The following is a 12,630-nucleotide window of genomic DNA, read 5'->3' as shown; positions in this document are numbered from 1 at the left end:
TACTGCAATATAATTGATTATGGTACTACTGTTCATTTTTTATTATGTTCCTATAAGTGGACATTTAGATTGTTTATAACCAAAAAATACTGCCACAAATGTGCTATTCCCATATATCTCTCCTTGTATGTATGAGCCCTGTCTGGGTGAGGAATTGCTTAGATAGGGAGTGTGCATTGTCAGCTTTACTAGATTTTATCAAATTGTTCTCCAAAGTTACTACCAAATTATAATATTGTCAGCAATGGATAAACGCTAAACATCCTTAGCAATATTTGATATTGTATCCCTGTAGAATTTTTGTCAATCAGAGGGATGGATGTATGCCAAAATCTATCTCATTTTGTTTTTTTTTTAAATATTTATTTATTTAATTTGAGTTGAAGTCTTGCTGTCTTGCCCAGGCTGGAGTGCAGTGGCACAATCTTGCCTCACTGCAACCTCTGCTCCTGGGTTCAAGTGATTCTTGTGCCTCAGCCTCCTGAGTAGCTGGGATTACAGTCACCTGCCACCACACTTGGCTAATTTTTTTTTTCTCATAGAGATGGAGTCTTACCATGTTGATCAGGCTGTTCTCGAACTCCTGACCTCAAATGATCCGCCACCTCAGCCTCTCTCATTTTGGATTTAACATGTAATTCTCAGATTACTAGTGATGTTGAACACATTTTTACATTTTTATTGGTCATTCCGATTTCCTTTTGAGTACATTTTCTAACTATTTTGTCTATTTTTAAAGATTTTAAAAATTGATTTGTAAGCATTTTTTATATATCCTAAATACTAATTCATTCTCAGTCACATGTGCTTCTGGGATCACAAGAGTTTATCAGGACATGATGCATTATATTGTTAAGATGTGGTCCAATATGCCGAGATGCATAAAATATGAAACTTCACACACAGACAAACTCATTGTTGGTAGTACTGTTATAAAAAAGTAGTCATTCTGATAAATTCTATTTCATGCATTTCCCCTCAAAAATGAAAAAAGCTTGCATTTATAATTTCAAAAAATATGCCAGACACAGTGGCTCACACCTGTAATCCCAGCACTTTGGGAGGCCAAGGTGGGTGGATCACTTGAACTGAGTTTGAGACCACCCTGGGCAACATGGCAAAACTCCGTATCTACAAAAAATATTTAAAAATTAGCTGGGGCCGGGCGCGGTGGCTCAAGCCTGTAATCCCAGCACTTTGGGAGGCCGAGGCAGGTGGATCACGAGGTCAAGAGATCGAGACCATCCTGGTCAACACGGTGAAACCCCGTCTCTACTAAAAGTACAAAAACATTAGCTGGGCATGGTGGCGCGTGCCTATAATCCCAGCTACTGAGGAGGTTGAGGCAGGAGAATTGCCTGAACCCAGGAGGCGGAGGTTGCAGTGAGCCGAGATTGCGCCATTGCACTCCAGCCTGGGTAACAAGAGTGAAACTCCGTCTCAAAAAAAAAAAAAAAATTAGCTGGGCATGGTGGCACACACACCTGTAATCCCAGTTTCTTAGGAGGCTAATGTGGGAGGATCAATTAAGCCTAGGAGGCAAAGCTTGCAGTGAGCTGAGATCACACCCCTGCTCTCCAGCCTCAGTGACAGTGAAATACTGTCTCAAAAAAAAATAAAATAAAAACAGCTATAGTAAATATAATTTGTATACCATAAAGTTTACCCTTTTACAATATATAATTCAGTGGTTTTTAGTATATTCACAAAGTTGTGCATTCATCACCACCATCTAATTCCAGAACGTTTTTATCACTCCAAAAAACAAGGCATACGTGTAAGTGGCCAATTCTCATTGCCTCCTCACCACCCACCAATTCTGGTAAACAATATTCTACTTTCTGTCTCTTTGGATTTGTCTAATCTGGGGATTTCATATGAATGAAAACATGTAAGCTGTGGTCTTTCGTGTCTGACTTCTTACACTTAGCATTATGTTTTAAACGTTCATTCACATTATAACATGCATTGGAATTTCTTTTTATGATTCAGTAATGACTAATGTTCCATAAAATGGAACATTACCATTATATGGAATATACAACATTTTGTTTATCCATTCATTAATTGATAAACATTTGAGTTGTTTTCACTTTTTGGCTATTATGAGTAAGAGTGTTACAAACATCCATGTGCAGGTTTTTGTGTGGACATATTTTCAATTGTCTTGGATATATATCTAGGTGTGAAATTGCTGGGTCATATGATAACTCGTCTTTTTTTTTTTTAATTTTTTTTTAACATTTTGAGGAACTACTGAACTGTTTTCCAAAGTGGCTGCATCATTTACAATCCCACAAGTAACGTATGGGTATTCCAATTTCTCTACATCCTGCCAACACTCATTATCATACATGTTTAAAATTACAATCACACTACTGGGTGTGAAGTGGTATGCTACAGTTCTGACTTTTTAAAATTTAGTCTCAGATGACTAATGGAACTCAGCATCTTTCATTTGTCTGTCTTTTGGGGAGAAATGTCTGTTAAGATCCTCTACCCATTTTTAAATTGGGTTATTGATGTTTTCACATACTCTGGATACAAGTTCCTTTTCCAATATATGATCTTCAAATATTTTCTGTGTTAATATATGGCCTATCTTTTCACTTTTTTGATGGTATCCCCTGAAGAACAAAGGTTTTTGGTTTTTTGGATTGGTTTGTTTTGTTTTGAGGTGGAGTCTCTTGCCCTGTCGCCAGGCTGGACCACAGTGGCGCAATCTCAGCTCACTGCAACCTCCGCCTCCCGGGTTCAAGCGATTCTTCCACCTCAGCCTCCCGAGTAGCTAGGACAACAGGCACGTGCCAAACGCCCAGCTAAGTTTTGCATTTTTAGTAGGGACGGGGTTTCATCATGTCGGCCAGGATGGTCTCAATCTCTTGACCTCGTGATCCACCCACCTTGGCCTCCCAAAGTGCTGGGATTACAGGTGTGAGCCACCACACCCGGCCTAAAAGATTTTATTTTTATAAAGTCCAAATTATACATTTTTTTCTTTTGTTGCTTGTGCTTTTGGTGTGTAGGAAGCTACTGCCCAATCCAAAGTCACAAAGATGTAAGCATATTTTTTCTTCTAAGAGTTTCACAGTTTTTTTCTCTTAAATTTAGTTCCCATTTGAGTTTTTTGTATATAATGTGAGATGGGGTCTCAATTCATTCTTTTGCATGTGGATATCCAGTTATATTAACATCATTTGTTGAAAAACAAATTATTCCTTCTCTCATTAAATGGTCTTGACACTCTTCTTGAAAATCAATTGACCATAAGTACAAGAATTTATTTCTGGCCTTTCAGTTCTATTTCCATTGATCTATATTTTCATTCTTATGTTAGTACTACATATTAACTTGGCAGTAAGTTTTAAAATATGGAAGTTTAAAATTTTCAACTTTGCCTTTTTCTTTCAAAATGTTTTGACTATTTTGGGTTTTTGGCATTTCTTTGAGACTGAATCTTGCTCTGTCACCCAGGCTGGAGTGCAGTGGTGTGATCTAAGCTCACTGCAACCTTTGTCTCCCAGGTTCAAGTAATTCTTCTTCCTTTTTATATTAAAAATCCTTTTTATATTAAAATAATAATCCTTTATATATTAAATAATCCTTTTTATATTAAAAAAATCCCTTAAAACAATAATTCTTTTACTCTGCCAAGGGGTTCTACGTGTGTGTTGGGTTGCACCTTTAATGCTCCAGCACCTTTAATGCTTCAGCCTCCCCAGTACAGCCTCCCTGTAGTCTGTGGGACTACAGACATGCACCACCACACCTGGTTAATTTTTGTATTTTTAGTAGAGACAGAGTTTCACCATGTTGGCCAGGCTGGTTTCAAACTCCTGACCTCAAGTGATCCACTCACCTTGGCCTCCCACAGTACTGGGATTACAGGCGTCAGCCACCATGCCTGGCCTCTTGGCATTTCCATATGAATTTTAGAATTATCTTGTTGATTTCTGTAAAAAAAAAAAAAATAGAAGCTGGGATTTTGATAATAATTACATTAAATCTGTAGATCAACTCAGGGAATACTATTATTTTAACAATGTTAAGTCTTCCACTCCATGATCATGGGATATTTTTCATCTATTTAGGTCTCATTTAATTTCTTTCTATGATGTTTTATGTTTTCCAGTGTATCAGCTTTTCACTTCCTTTGTTAATTTATTCCTATTTTCTTTTTCTTTATGCTATGATAAATGGAATATTTTCTTAATTTCATTTTCATGTATTTTTAAAGTTACTATAAACAACTGATTTTTGTATCTTGATCTTGTATCCTGAAACATCACTGAATTTGTATTAGCTGTAATGGGGTGTGTGTGTGTTCCTTAATATTTTTTATGTATAACTTCACGTCAACTATGAATAGTTTCCCTTCCTGCTTTCCAAGCTTAATGTCTTTTAATTTTTTTTCTTACATAATTGCCCTGGCTAGAACCTACAGTACAATGTTGAATAGAAGTGGAGAGATGAGACATCTTTGTCTTTTTCCTAATATTAGAGGGAAAGCTTTCAGTCTTTCAACATTAAATATGATGTTAGCTGTGGGGTCTTCATAGATGCCCTTTCATGGGTTGAGGAAGTTCCCTTCTATTCATAATTTACTGAACGTTTTTGTCATCAAAGGGTGCCAGATTTTTTCAATTGCCTTTTCTACATCTATAATCATGTCATTTTTTATTTTATGCTATTAATATATTACACTGATTTTTTTTCATATGTTAAACCAATCTTGCATTCCTGGGATAAATCCCTCTTGGTCATGGTGTATAATCCTTTTTATATTAAAAAAATCCCTCAAAACAATAATTCTTTTACTCTGCCAAGGGGTTCTACGTGTGTGTTGGGTTGCACCTTTAATGCTCCAGCATTATAATTCTGCCTTACCTATCACTTGTTGCTTGCACAGGGCCACAAAAAAAGTCAGCAAAAGGTAGGAGTTTCAGGCCTTGTCAGGTTTCTCCTGGCCTTCTAGATTCCCAAGTATATGCCATAGTTTTTAAAGCCAACTATGGACATCTCATTACCTAATGTGGTGATTAATTTAAGGTGTTGATTTGACTAGGCTAAGGGATAGCCAGGTAGCTGGTAAAATATTATTTCTAGGAATACTGTGAGGATGTATTCGCATCAGTAGATTGAGTAAAGAAGACCCACAGTCACCAGTGTGGGCAGGTGTCATTCAAACCATTGATGACAAAACAAAAAGACAGAAAATATTTGAATTTACTGTCTCTTCTGAAGCTGAGACATCCATCTTTTCCTGCCCTCAGACATCAGGACTCCAGATTCTCAGCTGGGTGCAGTGGTTTACACCTATAATCTTAGCACTTTGGGAGGGACCTTACCTGAGGTCAAGAGTTCAAGCAGCCCAGTCAACATGGTGAAACCCTGTCTCTTCTAAAAACACAAAAATTAGCCAGGCATGGTGGCACATGCCTGTAGTTCCAGCTACTGAGGAGGCTGAGGCAGGAGAATCACTTGAACCAGGGAGGCGGAGGCTGCAGTGAGCCAACACTGCACCACTGCACTCCAGCTGGGGCAGCAGAGTGAGACTCTGTCTCAAAAAACAAAAAAAGAACTCCAAATTCTCAGGCAATTGGATTCAGACTTACATAAGCAGTCCTTCCAGTTTCTCAGTCCTTCAGCCTTGGGCTGAGAGTGAAACCATCTGCTCCCCTGGTTCTTAGGCTTTTGTACTCAGACAATTATACCAATAGCTTCCCTGTTTTTTAGTTCGCAGACAATGTAACTTGGGATGTCTTAGCCCCCATAATTGTATGAGCCAATTCCCATAACAAATACGTGTATATTTATGTGGGTATGTATGTACGCATGCATTTATGTAAGTACATGTGATAGCAGCAGCAGCCCATCTGGAGTGGCCACTGTGAAGACACAGGCTGCAGCAGGGGAGGTGCAGCTGGGGCTGTGCACTCCCCAGAGCTAGTGGGGACCAGGAATAGGTGGGAGCCCCTCGCTCTACCAAGTTCCATGGCTCCAGACCTGGGCATCCCTATGCTCTCAGGGACCAGGAAGCTCCCATGCTCCCACAGGTTTGCAAGTACCTGCTCTTGCTCCTTGGCCTCTCCCTGCTCCCAGCACCTGCTCTGGGGCACCGCAAAGTTATGGTTGAGCCCAGGCATTGCCACAACCTGGCCAGCTGTACATGTGCTCAGGGTCATGCTGACACACCAGCTCCCAGCCACCTCGGTCCCCTCCAGACTTTGGGCACCAATGAGCATGGGAGGGAGGTGGGAGGGGGCAGTGACTGAGGGAAGCTTGGCATGGGCCTGCAGGCACCCCTCAGTGTGGGCAGCCAGGGTGCTGTGGATGACATAATGAGGGCAGGAGGCAGAGTTTCCTGGATGGGAAGGGGTAGGTACCCAGTGAAACCCCTCTTTGAAGCCAGGAATCACCTGAAGCCTGGGGGCCAGGCTGCCAGTTCTGGGTAAAGTCTGTGGCCAGGAGTGAGAACTTATGGTACTTTTCCTGGGCCCACCCATGGCTGCCCGTGGACATATCAGCACATACTTCCTCCTTTCTGGAGCCCATAAAAACCCCCAAATCAGCCAGACTCACACAGACGTCAAGACTACCAGCTGCAGGAAGGAGCTACCCACCTTGGGTCTCCTTGACTCATCAGGACCACCCGCCTGTGGAAAGGAGCTACCCACTGTACATCTCCTCTCTGCTGAGACCTGGACACTCATCAAGATGACCTACCTGCAGAAAGGAGTTACCCACTTCAGGTCTCCTGAGAGCTGTTCTGTCACTCAATGAAGCTCCTCTCCAACTTACTTGCCCTCCAGTTCTCCACATACCTCATTCTTTCTGAATGCAGGATAAGCCTGAGCTGAGCACAGCTTGCCAGGCCAAGTAGGCAGAACGAGCCCAGCAGGTGCAAGCAATACTCAGACAGAAGGTGCCACCAGCCACAGAGGTTTCTGGCTGGTGAAGCAACACGCTAAGGTCCTGTGATATATGTATCATCTATCTGTTTATCTATCTATCCATCCATCCATCCATCTATCATATTGGTTCTGTTTCTCTGGATAATCCTGATTAATATATTCAGGTTTTCCTTTTAAGTGTTCAGGTCAGTCTTTTCCTAGCCCCAAATGACAATACTGCCTTCAGCAGCTGCAATATTAAACAACCGCGACTTACTGTCTTTGTTAAATGCCCTGCTGGCAGATCTCTTTGCACAAAGTAAGCTCTGAGTCATGTCAAATAAATACAATCCCTGAGAATGGAGCTTTTCAGTAAGGTGTCAGAGAGCTTAAATACTAAAAATACCCTAGTGATGAGGCTTTGGAGGACCTCTTCACCTGTTCTGTCTTCTCCAGTGACTGTGGGCTGGTGGGTTTCACAGCTACCATAGTTGTGAAGCTGTTGGTTTTTAAGGCTACTGCAAAGCTTGGGAGAAGGAGAAGGGATTAGGAAGACTTAAAATACCACAAGTCTCATTGTTCTTACTGAGATTCAGCCATTTGTCTTAAATAAATGTGTCTTGGATTGTTACAAGCTTTCAGTTAGTTTCTAGCATTCTGAAAAGTTAATTTTGACAAATTCCCAGTGTTCTTGTTGCTTCTATGAAAGAGTAGATTTTCAGAGGCCCTTACTTTGCCATTCTGGAAGTTGAGGTCACACTTATAATTCATATGTTATACTGTAAAATATATGCACGACTGGCTGAGCATGGTGGCTCACTCCTGTAATCTCAGAAATTTGGCAGGCCAAGGTGGGCAGATCACCAGAGGTCAAGAGTTTGAGACCAGCTTGTCCAACATAGTGAAATCCCATCTCTACTAATAATACAAAATAAAAGATAGCTCGGTGTGGGGTGTGGTGGTAGGCACCTGTAATCCTAGCTACTTGGGAGGCTGAGGCAGGAGAATCACTTGAACCTGGGAGGCAGGGGTTGCTATGAGCCAAGATCACAGAACTATACTCCCTCCTGGGCAACAGAATGAAACTCTATCTCAAAAAATATATATACACATGATATATATATATTCCTTCCACTTCTGACTAGAAGTGAGTACCAAATCTTCTGCTTACAATTTTACATATTTGATGACTGAAGAATTATCCACAGACCAACTGTGGCTTAGCTGATGAAGCCTGTTTAAAACTTGCTTCTCTTCCACTACTTACATATTTTCAGTGCTGGGTACTGTAAAACATATTAGAAGATCTCAGGGCCTGCATCTTTGCATCACAAGATAGGGTTGGCACAGTGGGACTAGGGACTATTCCTGGATGCCATTCTTACATTAGAAGGGCTAGAAATAGCTTAACTATCTGGAAGTAACTGTGATCTACAAATATATATCCTGCTAGATACCAAAAAATACATCCCCAACTCAATTTGTGATTCATTCCCAAAGTTATATATGGCCATTTCAACACCACCAGATAGTTAAAAAGAAAAAAAAAAAAAGTATGATAGAGGGAAATCAGGATGAAATGAGACAATAGACTCAAGCTATTGTGGTTAAAATATCTTACTTTTATAAATTTTACAAAACCAAATTGCTATGTGAACACTTTGCTAGGCCTACAGCTTTAAAATCAGCCTGTTCAAGTTAGAGACTCTGAATTTTAAGCTTAGATAACCTCAACTCCCCGCTGCCACCACTACCTGGTCTTTTGTCTGATTTCTCTCTGGGTTTCTGCTTTTTTCTTTTTCTTTTTCTTTTTTTTCATTCTGCAGTCTCTGCAGACTGCTGGCTTTCTCTGCTTATCTACATACACTGTCCAAATTGGCTGGCTAAGCCCCTTGCATGTACTTCCAGTAGAACTGCTGCACACCAGCTCACCAACATCCATCTGTCCAGTGTCCAGAGAGAACATGATGCTCTTTACTTCAACTTATTAACTGGCTCACTTTGGTTTACGTGTTCAACCTTAATCCAATAAACTGAGACCAGGTAGAGGTAAAGTCCCACAGAATAGGTACAGCTTTAGGAATTCCTCCTGTGGGTGAATAGAGGAGTGAGTAATTCACAGAAAATGGGAATTGGCTAAGCTGACACTTCCGAAAGTACTGGACTACAGAAAAGTTGAATAGGTTTAAGTAACAGGTACAGAAAATCTTCTCTAAACACTTAATATGCAAATATATTTTGGGATTTTTCACCAAGAAGGATATATTTTACATGGCTCCCAAAGTTGTTCTCTATCAATCCCATGAGTCTAGTGAGAGAGAACACTCATACAAGCTAGGCAAACAGATTTATTATGCACAGATAGATAAGCAGCAGGAATAAAAAGAAGACTAAGATCCACAGCAAGCCAGTCCTCTAAGGCTCAAGAAAGCTGCTGAGTGTGGAAAGGGTCTTATCTGTGTGTGCCCCACATCCCACTATAGCTGAAGGACACTAAAAGCACTGGGCTTTATATTCTACATGGCACTAGGATCACTGAGAACAAGTGCTGAAGTACACTATGTTCTGGGAGGAACAAGGACACAAAATGGATTATTCTGGACATTATCTCTCTATCTCAGAATGTTGCATTCTATTGTTATTCTGAGGACTCCAAGTTGCATGGAGAACTGGATTGGCCAAGATCATCCAAGGGCCTATCCTCCTGTGGATGTATTCCCAGAGAACCAAATCGGGTTAGGGGAATCATAAGACTAGTAGTATTCCAAGAAACACGTTTTGGGAAAGTCTGGATTAAATAGTAACAAAGTTAATATAGGCACACCTCATTTTATTTGCAGTTTGCTTTATTGTGCTTCACAGATACTGCACGTTTTTTTCTGTTTTGTTTTTTGCAAATGAATGGTTTGTGGCAACCATGCATGGATCAAGTCTATCAGCATCATTTTTCCAACAGCAAGTGCCCACTTTGCGTCCTTGAGTCACATTTTGGTTAATTCTTGCAAGTATTTCAAATATTATTATTATCTGTAATGGTGACTTGTGACCAGTGATGTTTGATGTTACTATTATAATTGTTTTGGAGCACCATGAACCAAGCCCATTTAACAGCAAATTGAATCAATAAATGTTGTGTGTGTTCTCACTGCTCCAGTGACCAGCTGTTCCCCATTTCTTCTTGTTCCCCAGGCCTCCCTATTCCTTGAGACACAACAATATTGAAATTAAGCCAACTAATAACCCTACAATGGCCTCTAAGTGTTCAAGTTAATGGAAGAGTTGCACATCTTTAACTTTAAATAAATAATTAGAAATGAGTATGCTTAGTGAGGAAAGCATGTTGAAAGGCAAGACAGGGAAGCCAGGCCTCTTGGCACCAAACAGCCATGTTGTGAATGAGAAGTGAAAGTGCTTGGAGGAAATTTAAAGTGCTACTACTCCAGTGAACATACAAATTACAAAAAGGCAAGCAAGCCTCAATATTGATACAAAGAAAGTTTTAGTGGTCTGAACAAATCAAACCAGCTACCACATTTCTTAAGCCAAAACCTAATCCAGAGCAAGGCCCTAATACTATTAGGTCTATGAAAGCTGAAAGAGGTGAGAAAGTTGCTCAAGAAAAGCCAGAAGATAGCAGCGGTTCATTCATGAGATTTAAGGAAAGAAGCCATCTCCATAACATAAAAGTGTAATGAAAGGCAGCAAGTGCTGATGCAGAAACTGTAGCAAGTAATCCAGAAGAGCCAGCTTAGATCACTGATGAGGGTGGCTACACCAAACAACAGATTTTCAATGTAGATGAAACAACATCTATTGGAAGAAGATGCCATCTAAGACTTTCATAGCTAGAAAGAAGTCCATGCCTGTTTTCAAACCTTCAAGGACAGGATGACTCTTCTTGTTAGGAGTTAATGTAGCTGGTGACTTGAAGTTGAAGCCAGTGCTCATTTACCATTCCAAAAATCCTAGAACCCTGACAAATTATGCTAAATCTGCTCTGCCTGTGCTCTATAAATGGAACAACAATGCCTGGCTGGCAGCACATCTTTTTTACAACATGGTTTACTGAATATTTTAAGTCCACTGTAGAGACCTATTGCAAAAAAAAAAAAAAAAAAAGTTTTCTTTCAAAATAGTATTGGTCATTGACAATGCATCTGGTCACCAAAGAGCTATGTTGGTGCTGTACAAGATTATTGTTGTTTTCATGACTGCTAATACAACGTCTATTCTACAGCCAATGGATCAAGGAGTCATTTTGATTTTTAGGTGTTACTATTTAAAAAGTACATTTCATAAGGCTAGAGCTACCATAGATAGTGATTCCTCTGATGAAACAGGGCAAAGTACATAGGAAACCTTCTGGAAGAGATTCACCATTCTAGATGCCATTAAGAACATTTGTGACTGGGAGGAGGTCAAAATATCAACATTCACAGAAGTTGGAAAGAAGCTGATTCCAACCCTCATGGACGAATTTGAAACATTTGAGATTTCTGTGGAGAAAGTATCCGCAGATGCAGTAGAAAAGGAAAAACAACTAGAATTAGAAGCAGAGTTTGATGTGACTGAATTGCTACAATCTCATGATAAAACTTGAATGAGTGAAGAGTTGCTTCTTAACGGCTGGGCAAAGAAAGTGGTTGTTTGAATAGGAATCTACTCATGGTGAAGACTCTAAATATTGTTGAAATGACAACAAAGGATTTAAAATAGTGCATAAACTTAGTTGATTAAAGCGAAGACAGGGTTTGAGAGAAATGACTTCAATTTTCAAAGAAGTTCTACTCTGGGTAAAATGCTATTAAACAGCATTGCATGATATGACGAAATCCTTTGTGAAAGGGATTTAAATCATGCAGCAAACTTCATTGTTGTCTTACTTTAAGAAATTGCCATAGCTACTCCCAAAATTCAGAAACTACCATTCTCATCAGTCAGCAACCTGACCCTGATCAGTCAGCACCTACCAACATTGAGGCAAGAGCTTCCACAAGAAATATGACTGTGAATCTAGTGGGCATGGTGGTGTGGGCTTGTAGTCCCAGCAACTCAGGAGGCTGAAACAGGAGGATTGCTTGACCCCAGAAGTTTGAGGCTGTAGTGTACTATGATCACATCTGTGATTAGCCACTGTACTCAATCCCGGAGAAAACAGCAAGACTCCATCACTTAAAAAAACAAAAACAAAAGTAAAAATAAATTTAAAACTTGCAATTTGCAAAGGCTTAGATGATCATTAGCAATTTTTAGCAACAAAGCACTTTTTAATTAAGGTATGTGCATTGCTTTTGCAGACATAACACTATTGCATAGTTAATAAACCACACTATAGGCCGGGCGCGGTGGCTCAAGCCTGTAATCCCAGCACTTTGGGAGGCCGAGGCGGGCGGATCGCGAGGTCAAGAGATCGAGACCATCCTGGTCAACATGGTGAAACCCCGTCTCTACTAAAAATACAAAAAATTAGCTGGGCATGGCGGCGCGTGCATGTAATCCCAGCTACTCAGGAAGCTGAGGCAGGAGAATTGCCTGAACCCAGGAGGCGGAGGTTGCGGTGAGCCGAGATCGCGCCATTGCACTCCAGCCTGGGTAACAAGAGCGAAACTCCGTCCCAAAAAAAAAAAAAACAAAAAACAAAAAACCACACTATATTGTGAACATAACTTGTGTGTTTTGGGAAACCAAAAAATTTGTGTGACTCACTTTACTGCGATATTTACTTTATGTGGTGGCC

The sequence above is a fragment of the Sapajus apella genome, unplaced genomic scaffold, assembly GCF_009761245.1.
Source record: "Sapajus apella isolate SASKATOON/1434 unplaced genomic scaffold, GSC_monkey_1.0 scaffold19, whole genome shotgun sequence".
Taxonomy (NCBI): domain Eukaryota; kingdom Metazoa; phylum Chordata; class Mammalia; order Primates; family Cebidae; genus Sapajus; species Sapajus apella.
Note: the sequence above shows the minus strand (reverse complement) of the source record.